This window comes from Xenopus tropicalis, chromosome 6, assembly GCF_000004195.4.
Source record: "Xenopus tropicalis strain Nigerian chromosome 6, UCB_Xtro_10.0, whole genome shotgun sequence".
Taxonomy (NCBI): domain Eukaryota; kingdom Metazoa; phylum Chordata; class Amphibia; order Anura; family Pipidae; genus Xenopus; species Xenopus tropicalis.
The window spans coordinates 12,784,477-12,798,789 of record NC_030682.2 but is presented as its reverse complement, the minus strand read 5'-3'; the positions used below and the strand labels follow the sequence as shown (position 1 = coordinate 12,798,789).

Below are 14,313 nucleotides of genomic sequence, written 5' to 3'. Positions count from 1 at the left end.
ACCTGTACTTGATCCCAACTAAGATATAATTACCCCTTATTGGGGGCAGAACAGCCCTATTGGGTTTATTTAATGGTTAAATGATTCCCTTTTCTCTGTAATAATAAAACAGTACCTGTACTTGATCCCAACTAAGATATAATTACCCGTTATTGGAGGCAAAACGGTCCTATTGGGTTTATTTAATATCTAAATGATATGAAGTATTGAGATCCAAATAATGGAAAGATCCCTTATCTGGAAAACCCTAAGCTCCAAGCGTTCTGGATAAAAGTTCCCATATCTGTATTACTAATGCGCTTGACTGGGCCCGGAGAAAAGAAGACTGTGGTGGATGAGCTTCTACAAAAATACTCCGGGTTGGTGCAGTTTTTTGCTAACAGGAGAACCAACCCAGGGTATCAGGCAAGCAGTTATACTTATCTGGGGGTGCCTAGCATATACCCCCCCCCCTTAGTTCTCCTTTAACTTAATGGATCATCTTTAAGGACAACTTCCATTCATACATATAGGCTGTAGAGGGAACTGCCAAACAGAACTCCAGCACAATACAAAGTAATACCTTCCATGAGTTAAACGGCTGCATTTTGTGCAATTTGACTTCAATTAACCTTTTTCAAAATCTACAATGAACCCAAAGTTCACGCATATTTCTAAAAAGTGGTTGTTATTATTATTATTATTATAAGAGTTGTATATGACCACGCTACAGAATATGTTGGAGCTTAACAAATGTGTGTCAGTAATATGAGGCAGCTCATTGCTGGGGGATAGTAGAAATAGTAAGTAAATGGCAGTAGCAGTGGGAGAACTATAAAAATACACAGTGATGGGCCAACACACACCCAGCAGGATCCCTGTCACTCAATACATTGCTCAACTACTCTGAATGGGACACAACGTCTATATCTAAATAACTATTCAAAACCTCATGGTCAATGATGTCCCTCTTAATTTCTTACCCCCTACATCAGGGATCCCCAACCTTTTATACCTATGAGCCACATTCAAATGGAAAACATGTTGGAGAGCAACACAAGCATGGAAAAAGTTCCTGGGGGTGCAAATAAGAGCTATAATTGGCTAGCTGGTAGCCCCTATGTGGACTAGCAGCCTATAAAAGGCTCTGTTTGGCTTTACACTGGGTTTTATGCAACCAGGAATACCAAAACAACACCTACTTTGAGGCCCCTGGGAGCAACATCCAAGGGGTTGGAGAGCAAAATGTTGTTCACGAGCTACTGGTTGGGGATCACTGCTCTACATGAATCAAAATCATTTGGCAGCTTACTTTATCCCCCTCAGCTCAGGTTACATAGCAGATAACAGATACGCTCTGTAGAATGTAATGGGGTTTTATCCATTATCAGCTAAGTAACCTGTGGATTTTCTCCTTGAAGGCAGCCCCCATGGCTACACAGCAGCTTTGTTTATAGACTATAGTCATCTTTCTGAGGCAAACACACCAGTTGTACCAGTGCAGGGCAACAGTACATAATACTGTAATTACTTTTATACACTTTCATTTTTTGGTGTTACTGTTCCTTTAAGTCAGCGCTGTATTGCTTTATATATGCTTTTATTGGTTCACCTCAAGCACACACCTTTTTAGCCTCAAGTCTGTTCTCGGGTGTAAAATAATCTATTCCTTTATTACTTTAATTGCTCCTCACCTTTGGAATGGCCTGGGCTGTTGAGGGCTGTATAAATAAATAATTTTTATGAAATAAATTCGCTTAAACATGAACATATGGGAAGATTTCTGTTGGTTAAATCTTGTTACACAAGTAATACTTTTCTAATAGGGATCTTTGCTTTTGACAAGCTTTAGAACCCCTACTTAAAGGGTTAAATCTACGTGGGACATACCCTGGACCCATTTAAAACTCTCCCACTGCAGACCTGCTTCTGTGCAATTCCAATTATCTCCAAGTGTTTACCCAGAAAGATAGACACAGATTGCTATGATCTACTCCCTGCTCCTTTGTTGCTCTCTTCCCTATGGTTGGGCAGAGGACAGAGCTTGGACATGACTGACAGAGCCAACCAGGGCTCCTCATTGCGTGATTATATATCAGCGCTGTCCAACTGATCCCATAGAATGGGCCAGTTATTCACTATTCAGAGTCAAGATGATAATAAAAATGGTGATATGTCTACCCAGATCCAAAGTGATCCAGGGGCACTCTTGGTTGTGCCTATCACACCATGCCCAGGGTCGGACTGGGCTGCCGGGACACTGGGAAAAAAACCCAGTGGGCCCCGGCGGCCCCGACGCGTTAAACTTATGCGCACTCAGGGGAGAATGTTGGGTGGGGGCCCCTGCGGGGAGTAAGGGAGGTTAAGTGGGGGCCCCTGCTAGGAGTAAGGGAGGCCCATGCAGGGAGTAAGGAAGGCTAAGCGGGGGCCCCTGTGGAGGGTAAGGAAGGCTAAGCGGGGGCCCCTGTGGAGGGTAAGGGAGGCTAAGCGGGGGGCCCTGCGGGGGGGTTAGCGTGTGCGGGTGATACGGCCGGCGGGCTTATTATATGTATTTCACTGGTGCAGGAAAGTTTCGGGGGCAAATTACAGACCAAACATATACCAGAATTGGTGCCCCAATCCCCTATACAAGTGTGCCGTGACCTGACTTTGGGGGGGTAATGGAATTCCCAGCAAACAAAACACTGGCCCATGACAAACCAGCATACAGGCTCAGAACAGTTAACTTGACTAACCCAAAAACATAAATTCTGCCTACTGTAGCACTAGATAGATAAAAATGAATCGGCAAGAGATTAATACTGCATATGGGAAGATGCATCTGCAGCACCACTGTTCATTCGACGCTAAAATCTGAATAAAACCTACTGAAATAACTTGCCCTTAATCCTTTTAGGGATTAGAGAACGGCAAAGAGCTTGGGAGGCAAAGATGTACTCTCATGAAGTGTGATGTACACATTCCCATGGATTAATCACTGGCAGGGGATAAAATATTTAGCGTTTAAAGCTCATTACTAAGGACACGTGTCAGACATTTAACTTTTTGCCAACCAATGACAGTCAAAGGGTTAAATGTGTTTAGAAAAGTCAATGTATTTCCCATATTAGGGGATTCAATTTAGTGCAATAAAAACACCCCCTTCCCTTGCTGATATGCCCCACAAGGGAGCAAGGGTAATAACTGGGGCACAGCATCCATTCCATAAAAATGAATATGTATCAGGGATTCATAGTTTGATGTGTCCAAGTAGGCAATACATTCACTATGTTTCTATAAAAACATAAAAGGAAACGGAAAATCGCTGGGTGATGCCAATATGCTTGGAACTCCCAACTGATAACAATTACAAGTATTGGACCTGTTATCCAGAATGCTCAGGACCTGGGGGCTTTCTGGATAAGGAGCCTTTTCATAATTCGGATCCCCATACCTTAAGTCTGCTAAAAAATAATTTAAAAATGAATTAAACCAGATAGGATTGTATTGCCCCAATAAGGATTAAGTACATCTGAGTTCATCAGATCAAACACAAGGTACTGTTGTTTTATTATTACAGAGAAAAAGGAAATCATTTTTAAAAATTATAATTATTTTCTTATAATGGAGTCTATGGGAGATGGCCTTTCCGTAATTCGGTACTTTCTGGATAATGGGTTTCCAGATAATGGATCTTATACCTGTACTAACCTTACACCCAGGGTATAATACTGCCAGGACTAGGCCCCAATGTCCTGATACAACCCAATGCTCCCTGGTAGCAGCAATAGACTGCGTACTTCAAAAGTATAGAAAATACTATAGTATTTGTGTATGTGCTTGGTCCGACAACCACAAGAGACCGCTGGGACCTTTCAGAACACAGCAGGGGGGGACTTTTAAATACATGCACTGTTTTTGGTATGTCACAAGGGCTCAAAACAAATAGAATTCCACTGCTTGTGGCCGAAAGTGCCCTGGAAGGACAGACAGAATGAGGAAGGGAACGGTGTAGCCGCACATAGAGATAGAGTGAGGAAGGGAACGGTGTAGCCGCACATAGAGGTAGAGTGAGGAAGGGAACGGTGTAGCCGCACATAGAGATAGAGTGAGGAAGGGAACGGTGTAGCCGCACATAGAGGTAGAGTGAGGAAGGGAACGGTGTAGCCGCACATAGAGGTAGAGTGAGGAAGGGAACGGTGTAGCCGCACATAGAGATAGAGTGAGGAAGGGAACGGTGTAGCCACACATAGAGGTAGAGTGAGGAAGGGAACGGTGTAGCCGCACATAGAGATAGAGTGAGGAAGGGAACGGTGTAGCCGCACATAGAGATAGAGTGAGGAAGGGAACGGTGTAGCCGCACATAGAGGTAGAGTGAGGAAGGGAACGGTGTAGCCGCACATAGAGATAGAGTGAGGAAGGGAACGGTGTAGCCGCACATAGAGGTAGAGTGAGGAAGGGAACGGTGTAGCCGCACATAGAGATAGAGTGAGGAAGGGAACGGTGTAGCCGCACATAGAGGTAGAGTGAGGAAGGGAACGGTGTAGCCGCACATAGAGATAGAGTGAGGAAGGGAACGGTGTAGCCGCACATAGAGGTAGAGTGAGGAAGGGAACGGTGTAGCCGCACATAGAGATAGAGTGAGGAAGGGAACGGTGTAGCCGCACATAGAGATAGAGTGAGGAAGGGAACGGTGTAGCCACACATAGAGGTAGAGTGAGGAAGGGAACGGTGTAGCCGCACATAGAGATAGAGTGAGGAAGGGAACGGTGTAGCCGCACATAGAGATAGAGTGAGGAAGGGAACGGTGTAGCCGCACATAGAGGTAGAGTGAGGAAGGGAACGGTGTAGCCGCACATAGAGGTAGAGTGAGGAAGGGAACGGTGTAGCCGCACATAGAGATAGAGTGAGGAAGGGAACGGTGTAGCCACACATAGAGGTAGAGTGAGGAAGGGAACGGTGTAGCCGCACATAGAGATAGAGTGAGGAAGGGAACGGTGTAGCCGCACATAGAGGTAGAGTGAGGAAGGGAACGGTGTAGCCGCACATAGAGATAGAGTGAGGAAGGGAACGGTGTAGCCGCACATAGAGGTAGAGTGAGGAAGGGAACGGTGTAGCCGCACATAGAGATAGAGTGAGGAAGGGAACGGTGTAGCCGCACATAGAGGTAGAGTGAGGAAGGGAACGGTGTAGCCGCACATAGAGATAGAGTGAGGAAGGGAACGGTGTAGCCGCACATAGAGGTAGAGTGAGGAAGGGAACGGTTTAGCCACACAGAGGAAGAATGGGGAAGGGAACGGTGTAGCCGCATATAAAGGAAAAATGGGAAAAGGAATGGTGTAGCCACACATAAAGGAAGATTGGGGAAGGGAATTGTGTAGCCACACATAGAGAGAGTGGGGAAGGGAAGGCATTAGATGGCAGCACAGGATAAGAGAAAGGGGTAGGCCTCACAGCACTGATAACAGACATGGCTTTTAGCTGGGGAAACGTAATTAGGATATGTAATTGTGTACAAGCTACAGAGAGGAAGAAGATATATCAGGGGAAGGGTGGTTAGGAATCTATTGTATGTCTGTTTCCTTTCTATAAAACATATTATAGCACTGGCAGTAAGAAAGAGCAAGCATTTTGTTTTCAGGGTGCACATACGGATACACACAAGGGGCACTTTCACCAGGAAACCTATAAATCTACTAGCATGTTTTGCTCTGTAGGAAGCCCACATAATCACTACATGGCAATTCCCTGGTCACAATCAGACCCAAAGGCCTAATGCTGTGCGGGAGGAGTGCTATAACCATGGAGCAGCAACCAAATCAAACTTTCAGCATTCTGCCTCTCTCCAAAGGGCAAGGCAAAAGCCATTCAGTTGCAAGGTCACTGACCACCCAACCAGACTGGAAGGACCTTTAGGCCCACGAGACACTAGGTAAATTGCAACAAGGCCACAGAGCCTTGTCAATTACATATGGCAAGAATAATAATATAATTACAATTAAAAAACTTTAATAAATATTAAATAAAGCATCTCAATAACTTTTAAAGTTATCTGTAGATAAACTGCTATGGAAAATAGCACCTGTCTTTTATCTATTTCTTTCACTGCCAGTTAGGGTTGCCAGTTAGGGTTACTTCCTCACAGAACATGAAAGGCATTGAGGGAACTGGAATCCTGGATAAAGGGAGCCAACCTGTGCAATATAGTTTAAATGAGTGATGAAGTCAGGACTGGCAGTGCACAGAATAGTAAAGGATAGAGATTGTTTTAGTTACCATTCTACAACATTCATTTTTATTTACTAGTAGTACTGAGCATTAATAAAGCAGTAATATTTCCCGCAGCAATGTACAATCGGAAGGTATATACAGGAAACAAGCAGGTTATATACAGATATAGAAGGCAAAACAGACACAAGAGCTTACGATCTAGATCCCCCTAACACCAGGAGCAACAGACACAGCCAAATTAAATGCACATTTAAAAAGAAAAAAAACGAGCCATCTCAGTGCAAGAAAGGCTGGATGTAAACCAGTGGGGGTGCTAAAGGTTCCCTACTCCCTGTGCTATGATACAGCTGAGCTCATAAATTCATTTATTCCTGTTGTTGGGAGTAGAACTCCCAGTGGTGTGACTGTGCAGCTGTGGGCTGTAGTTCCCACCAGCTGTGGGCTGCAAATCCAACATGGCTGCTATACTACCTATCAGACCAGATCAGACATTGTTCCTAGTGGAGCTGGCCCTATTGGTTAGCAAGACTGGCAGCAAGGTGGCACTGAAACACTCCTAAACACACATTAGAGCGCTGTGGGGGTCTAACCGGGTGCATCCACACCTGACCAGGATCAGTGAGCTGCATTTTTACCCACTCAATCTTGCCATGCACCTGAAGCTTCAAGTAAGAGCAGCAAATTAAATAACCAAGGCTGATTGGCACTTGTCCTGTTTCACACAATCAGTCGGATGAGTATGTTCCATATGTTCCCACCTCTCTCCGAATCTAAACTTGCTCTGCTGCTAAGTGAGCAAGACAAACCCATTTCCTGTTTAATAAGAAACAAACCTTCCCAAAAGGAAAGCCTGGCTTCCTAAAATGGTTTGTCATGCACGTACTGGCAGGCAGCCATACAGTGAGTCAACGGCTTGCATTCTGCAGACGGGTCGGACACACAAGCGCAGTGTACCTCTCCGAGGGTGAATCCGGGCGCTCGTTCAGATCTCAGGATCTCCAAAGCCTCCTCTTTTACCTTCGCACAATCACACTGCTGTCCCTCGCTCAATGACATGAGTCGGATACGCTGCCATCATTCTCTCAATGACACCGACACCGTGTCCATAGCTTATTAGGAAGGAAGGAGCTCGACTAGATTTACAACTTGTATGCATGCCAAAACACCTCTTCTCAGCTACATGATGTAAGCAGGCTTGTTAATAATGGCATATATCCAACACACACAACAAATGTGAAGTGGTACTGAGCGTTTCCTTACAAATTATAGCTCAGCGGGAACCTTGTGCATCTATTGCCCCGGGTGATAAGGCTGTTCCTACGGAGTATCCCTATCATACAGAAGCACCAACGCAGTCTGCAGAACTTTCTGTCTGTGACTGGATATTCACAGGCAACTTGAAGGTTGCTGGGCATGTATATCGCCAGAAGGTACACATTTCTCAAATGATTTAGACAAAAGAAACCAACGTGCCCCCACGCAGAGGTTATCAATTTATGCTGCCCAAACTGAATTCTAAAGCTGCACATACACCTTCAGATTTTAGTCTTCTTCCGACAAACATTCGGATATTGGTCATACGGTTAAATGCAATGATCTAAAACTAACATTCAGCTTGAAATTGTAGGATAAAGCCCTAAAAATAACAAATGGGAGGATGTTCTGAACATGAAATAGTTGGCAGGTACCAATCGTACGAAAGTGACACCCATTGTAGGGCCCCCAGGGATCTTGTCCAATACACAATACATGCACAAAATTTATTGTTAGCTGATTGATATTGTCTAACCTGCTCAATAAACTAAACTACCAATCGCCATGGTATGAAAAATTATTGGGACAATAATCTGGAGCTTGTGGTCCCCAAAGACAGTGGCTGGTAAGACAGGGAGTGAAGGCTTATGCCCTATTAGTGTTCCAGGATACTCCTATAAGCCCAGGTCAAAGCTCAGTTAAGGCAAAATTTTAAATGAGTGAATACGAATTTAAATGCCACAGATATTCTTGGAACTATGGCTGAATGGCTGATACACCAATATTTCCATGTATCTATTGCCTTCTAAAGAGCTAAGGGGGCCGTTAAATGAACTATATCCACAGAATAAATACTTAACCAACAGATAGTGTAGATCATATTAAGTGGCCTATTAAAGAATCTTATCAAACTAAAATACCATTTTGTGATCAGCTGACAGGAAGTAATGCAGCCCTAACTCTAACAGGAACTTGTGTGGGAGTAAAAGACAGAACTTTGCCCATTAATTGGCTAATGTGACCTAACATGTATGTGTGCCTTTTTTGCACGCACTGTAAATCGTATGATCCCAGGAAGGCAGTGCTTAGTGCTTAAAATGGTAATTTTCTATTTAGGATTACCCAATAGCACATACTACTAAAAAAAAAGTATGCTTTTATTAAGATGGTTTATTTAGATAAAGCAAGGTATTACGCAATATAGTTTTATAGAGACCTACATTGTTTGGGGGGTATAGTTTTCCTTCAAACATGGACCTCAAATGAAGACTTAAGCCAAATAGTCCAAATATTATTTTGCTACGGTGATACATATTACCACTCTCCCTCCAGAGGTGGAGAGGCCCAAGGGATGAAATCCTTTTCAAGCAATGCCCAGCATGTGTATAACGAATGAGTACGAATAAGAAAAAAAAAAATTTTCTCTAACTTGCGTATTTTATACAATATTTTCGCCCAATTTGTGTGACAAAATCGTATTTGTCGCAACGACTATGAAAGTTTCGGAATTCATTCAAGCTTCGGTATTGTGGCTTTCTTTTGGCCAGGTTGGAGCTGCAGATTGCCATTGAGTCCTATGGGAGGCTTTCCTTGGGCCAGGTTGGAGCTGCAGAGTGCCATTGAGCCCTATGGGAGACTTTCCTTGGGCCAGGTTGGAGCTTCAGAGTGCCATTGAGCCCTATGGGAGACTTTCCTTGGGTCGGGTCGGAGCTGCAGAGTGCCATTGAGCCCTATGGGAGACTTTCCTTGGGCCAGGTTGGAGCTGTAGAGTGCCATTGAGCCCTATGGGAGACTTTCCTTGGGTCGGGTCGGAGCTGCAGAGTGCCATTGAGCCCTATGGGAGACTTTCCTTGGGCCAGGTTGGAGCTGTAGAGTGCCATTGAGCCCTATGGGAGACTTCCAAACTCATGAACTGAAGGTTCAAAGTCAGAAAGGTTTTTGCACCGTTTATAATCATTCGGATACGAAAATTTTGTAACTTTCGGACTGTACCATGATATTTTCGTACGACCATGCAATTAACATAAATCAGAAATGATCGTATTTACTCTTAATTTTTGCCAATCATACTTTTAAACATCCAAAATTCAGACATTAGGACATTTAGGGGCACATTTATCAAAGTAATACTTTCCATAAATGTGGTCTAATGGCAAACCCTTCCAAATAAATGTGTGTTAATTTTGTTTGCAAGTTTGTTAGTATGTGCTGGTAACTGAATACAGGAAGGTCACATAGAGCCACGAAATTCTGCTCAGACTAGGATGGATGGGACCTTATTTTGTACAAGGAACAAAGCACCACTGATATATACGTGGCCTTTACTTCCATGTTTGGTTTGCTAAATGGACAATGTAACATATGGTCATGGGTAACTCTCCAGTATGCACTAATATACAGAGGGATAACAAAGCAGGCATCACTCAAGAGATGTTTCCCCTAATACCTGTTGTATTTGGCTACTCTCATCATTTACGGATTTTGACATCTATCTTTTGCCGGATACAAGCAGCCCGTGCAATAGCAATCATTCTGTTTACATGTCTGTCAAGCTGCATTTTGACCAACTTACATTAGACTCAAGCCAAAAACTGTCTGGCTGTTTATACTTTTTGCACTGCTGGTTCTGACCCATGAAACAATGTAGCACTAGCCAGTTAAATAACAGACCTAGAGAAGAATGGACAAATGCGGAATATGTTGGCGCTTTATAAATAAATGTTAATAATAATAATATTCTACATTGATTTTAGAGTCATAACAGAATAGAAAGGGATAAACAAAAACTGCTTTCAGTAGCGACTACACTGACATAAAAAAAAAATCACTGCAAATGTATAATGAATATATATGGCAAAGTTACTCAGCGTTACATTTTCTTTTATTCATTTTTTATCTTTTATAGTTTTTTAATTATTTGCCTTCTTCTTCTGCCTCTTTTCAGCTTTCAAATGGGGATCACTGACCCCGGCATCCAAAAAACTATTGCTCAGTGAGGCGGCAATTGTATTGTTTCTTTTTATTACTTATCTTTCTATTCAGCCCCTCTACTATTCATATATCAATCACTCTCTCAAACCACTCCTGGTTACAAAGGTAAATTGGACCCTAGCAACCAGATAACTGCTGAAATTTCAAACTGGAGAGCTGCAGAACAAAGTAGAATAATTGAAAAACTACCAGTAATAAAAGTTAACTCAAAAGGTGAACAACACCTTTACGTACAATGTGAAAGTATACTGTGCACTCCCTGGAAAATCCAGTTGTGCATTTCCACTAACACCATGTCCTAAAAGGACCCGGAACCCACATGGGACTCAATGCTCCATTAGACTAATCTCAGGGCAAGCTTTCTACATGTGTCGACAATTGTTTTTTTTTTTTTAGCAGTTATAGGAACTGCATCTGCCCCATATGTGTAGTGACAGGTTGTGCCAACCTTGACACTACTCAGAGACACAGGGATGGCATTCACTGGTATCTGTATTTTCTTTCCTATGTTGTGTCATATTAGCTTAGCCTTAATCTGGCTAGTAGGCCTGAGGGAAATGCAATTTGGCCAGACTGCATAAGATCTAGGTGTGGGAATGTGTGACAATCATTCTCGTCAGCAATTAACAATAAATAAGAGCAAACAGGTTTGAGATGGTATAAATCCATACCTTGCCAACTGATGCCCAGTTGAGCTGCTCTCTGTTATCAACCGTTTTACCTGCAATGGAGAAACAAGTCACTGATTAGGACATTTATATTATAATTTCCTATAATCTGTATAGTACGTTTACTATGTATAATGCCGAGTCTCTGTGGAAGGAAACTTAGAAACCTACCCCAGGCTGCCTTATACTGCCCTGTACAGCCCCACAAACCTGCTACACAGGATAGGGCCCATGTAGCTGTCAGCACTGAGTACACACACTACAGACAGTGAAAACACAAAGGTGCAGCGTCAGGCTCCACAGACACTGTGCTGGCAGCTCTACGCCACTAAAATCATCTGCAGACATTACTAAAGCCTGAAATTGTAACCTTCTGCTGAATTTCATAGGCTCAAGGGACCATGCAGAAGAGCAGCAGCAGCAGCATTACATGGCAAACAGATTCACACACACTGAAGCCCTTGCCACAATTGGGAACTAATCAGATGGCATTAAAATGGTAGGGCTAGTCCAATCAAAGTCCTGCTGGACCAAACCCCCTAATGGCAGCACCAATTGGAGGGGGTTCAAGAACCCACTTTATAAAACTAATCGAATGCACCTTCAGTGCTCCTGAACCGAAGCGATGCAAAGGCCTTTCCACCGGCAACTCCTATTGTTGCCGGTGGAGAGGGACTTAAGAGTTGTTAGTCACCCGCGAGAGCAGAGATCTATCACAGGTGTCTAACACGCTCCATGGGATAACAGCAGATAACACCATAAGATCTGCTCGCTTAGCGATGTCTACGGGTGGGCGATTTAGGGAGAATCCAGGGTAATTCAATTGTTTGGCCCTGGGGCCAAACGATCGAATTATAACGGCAAGCATAGGCAAAGTCAGTCCGGGGACCGCATCAACGAGCCGATGCGGTATCCGATCCGACTAGATTTTCTAACCTTCCCGATCGAGATCTGGACGATTTCAGGCCAGATATCGGTCGGGCAGGCCCGTCGGGAGTGCCCATACATGGGCCGATAAGCTGCAGAATCTGTCCAAGGGACCCATATCGGCAGCTACTATCGGGCCGTGTATGGGGACCTTTAGAGTGAAGACACATGGAGCTACTTAGTAACAGCTACACTTAGATGTAGGAGGTCTACGGGACCTCATTCTTACTGTGTATTTATACTTATTTATTATAACACTTGTCCTCCCTGTGTGTAACTGTGTATATTGTAAGATTGTACAGCACTGCGTACCTTTGTGGTGCTTTATAAATAAAGTTATACATACATACAACTCCCCTGCCACAGACAATACTGAGAATTGCCTCTGCTAAAACACACGTAAGTATGTTTATGTAGCCGTGACAAGTAGCTGCTACTAGTAGTTCCGCATGTCTTCATCCTAATGCATCATAAAATTAAACGCACTTTCCTCTAATATTAGGGTCCTTGTGTCCTCCAGAATTAAGATTTACAGTGTATAAAGAGCCGGCGTGCCCCTATATACAGTATTTAGCCAAAGTGAGCATGTTGCTTCTTAAGCAGTGTAATATTATTAAAGGCAATTCCACCAATGAGGCTGTGCTTTACAAAGAAACTAGATATTGGTGCTTGAATAAAAGTTCCATCCATGGTCCCCTGAACAAAGCACGTGAAGTGGTGTATATGTGTAATACCTGCAGGCAGGATATGGAAACTCACACACAGGGCTGAACACTCACACCTTCTAATAACAACGGCAAGGTCTATGGAAAAATACAATTAGTGGTAACTTTCATATGACTTTTGTTTCTTATCCTCCCAAAAGTACTAAATCTTACTGGCAAAATCAATCCAAGTACATAGATTTGACTGGCAACAGCAACAGTAACTGTATTTATGAGCATTCGTGGCAATTAGGAGCTGCCTGAATGTAGCCCATGCAGAACAAGGCAACTGAGGTTGGCAATATGGCATCTCCCACATCTATGAATCAACCTGTAGAAGAGCAACACCCTTGCACTTTACTGCTTCTAATTATATGTAAAAAAATACTTTTCAGTGTTTTGTTGCGCATCATACAAGAGGCAATTTCCTGTCCTGGCTTCCTTCCTCCCACTCAGTCAGGTAGATGGAGCCCCTTATTCCCTCAGCTGCCTTCAGTATATTTATAATGTAAAGAATGATATTCTAAAGACAATTAGCAATTGGTCTTCGTTTTTTATTTGTAGTTTTTAAAATATTTAGCTTTAAATGTAGCAGCTCTCCAGTTTGGGATTTCAGCAGCTATCGAGTTGCTAGGGTCCAGATTACCCTAGCAACCAGTCATTGCTTTGAATAAGAGACTGAAATATGAATACAAGAGGGCCTGAATACAAAAGTTAAGTAATAAAAACTAACAGTAACAATAAAATTGTAGCCACGCAGGGAAATCATTTTTGGCTTCTAGGGTCAGTTGGAAAGAGGCAGAAGAAGGAGCATAGAATTCAAAATCAAAAAGAATAAAGGAAGACCAATTGAAAAGTTGTTAAGAATGGTCTATTCTATAACATAATTAAAGTTAACTTAAAGATGAACAACCCCTTTAATGACAGTTAACATCTGACTGGATGGGTCATCCCAACCTTCATGCCATAATCACTACCATAAGCACCTTATGCCACCCTGTGCCTCAATAACTAGTATTTAGGGTTACATAAGAATAAATCTCCTTTTCAAGCTGCCTTGGGAATGAAAGAGCTAGAGTCAGTCATGAAGCTCCTTAGTTAAAACAACAGCAATCCCGATATTTGCCAGTAATTCTCAGACCCTTCCCATCACAATGAAGTCCCGACACAAAGCAAAACCAGGGCTGACATTAAACCACTCTGGATCTTGCCGTACTTTCCCGTGCCTTTGTTGTGCCCTTAATAAACAGAGTTTCCATAGTACTAGGAGAAGGCGCTGCTGAGAGCACAAAGGGAACTTTTTGGACATTCGGTAACTTTTAGCTTTGCTGAGCAAAGACTCTGCTCTCAGGGCGGCTTTTGTCTGGCCAAATAGTTTCAGCATTGCACAATCGGTGACTTCATCCCACTCCACAAAAGGGATCTGCCATACAAATATGCGATCTGCCTACCAAAACCCAAGGGAATCGCTTCTTCTTTGCTCTTCAATGGTCAGGCCGGCTATGTAATGGGGACAGTTTAGCCTTAAGACGATACTGGAATAATTTATCTTCCATTCTGCAGCTTCTCCACTTTGGAAG

General features: G+C 43.1%; 1 protein-coding gene across 17 annotated transcripts in view; it reads right to left on the bottom strand.

The window, feature by feature from the left end:
• The window catches only part of map4 (microtubule associated protein 4), a 104,528-nt gene that overhangs the window by 71,754 nt on the left and 18,461 nt on the right, over positions 1-14,313 (bottom strand). For 16 of the 17 annotated variants that reach the window (XM_031903811.1, XM_031903809.1, XM_031903816.1 and 13 more), the window contains exon 2: positions 11,106-11,155. The exons of the other annotated variant lie outside the window; for it this stretch is intronic. The gene's annotated coding sequence lies outside the window, so the exon portion shown is untranslated. The remainder of the gene's footprint in view (positions 1-11,105; positions 11,156-14,313) is intronic. 17 annotated transcript variants of the gene reach the window in all.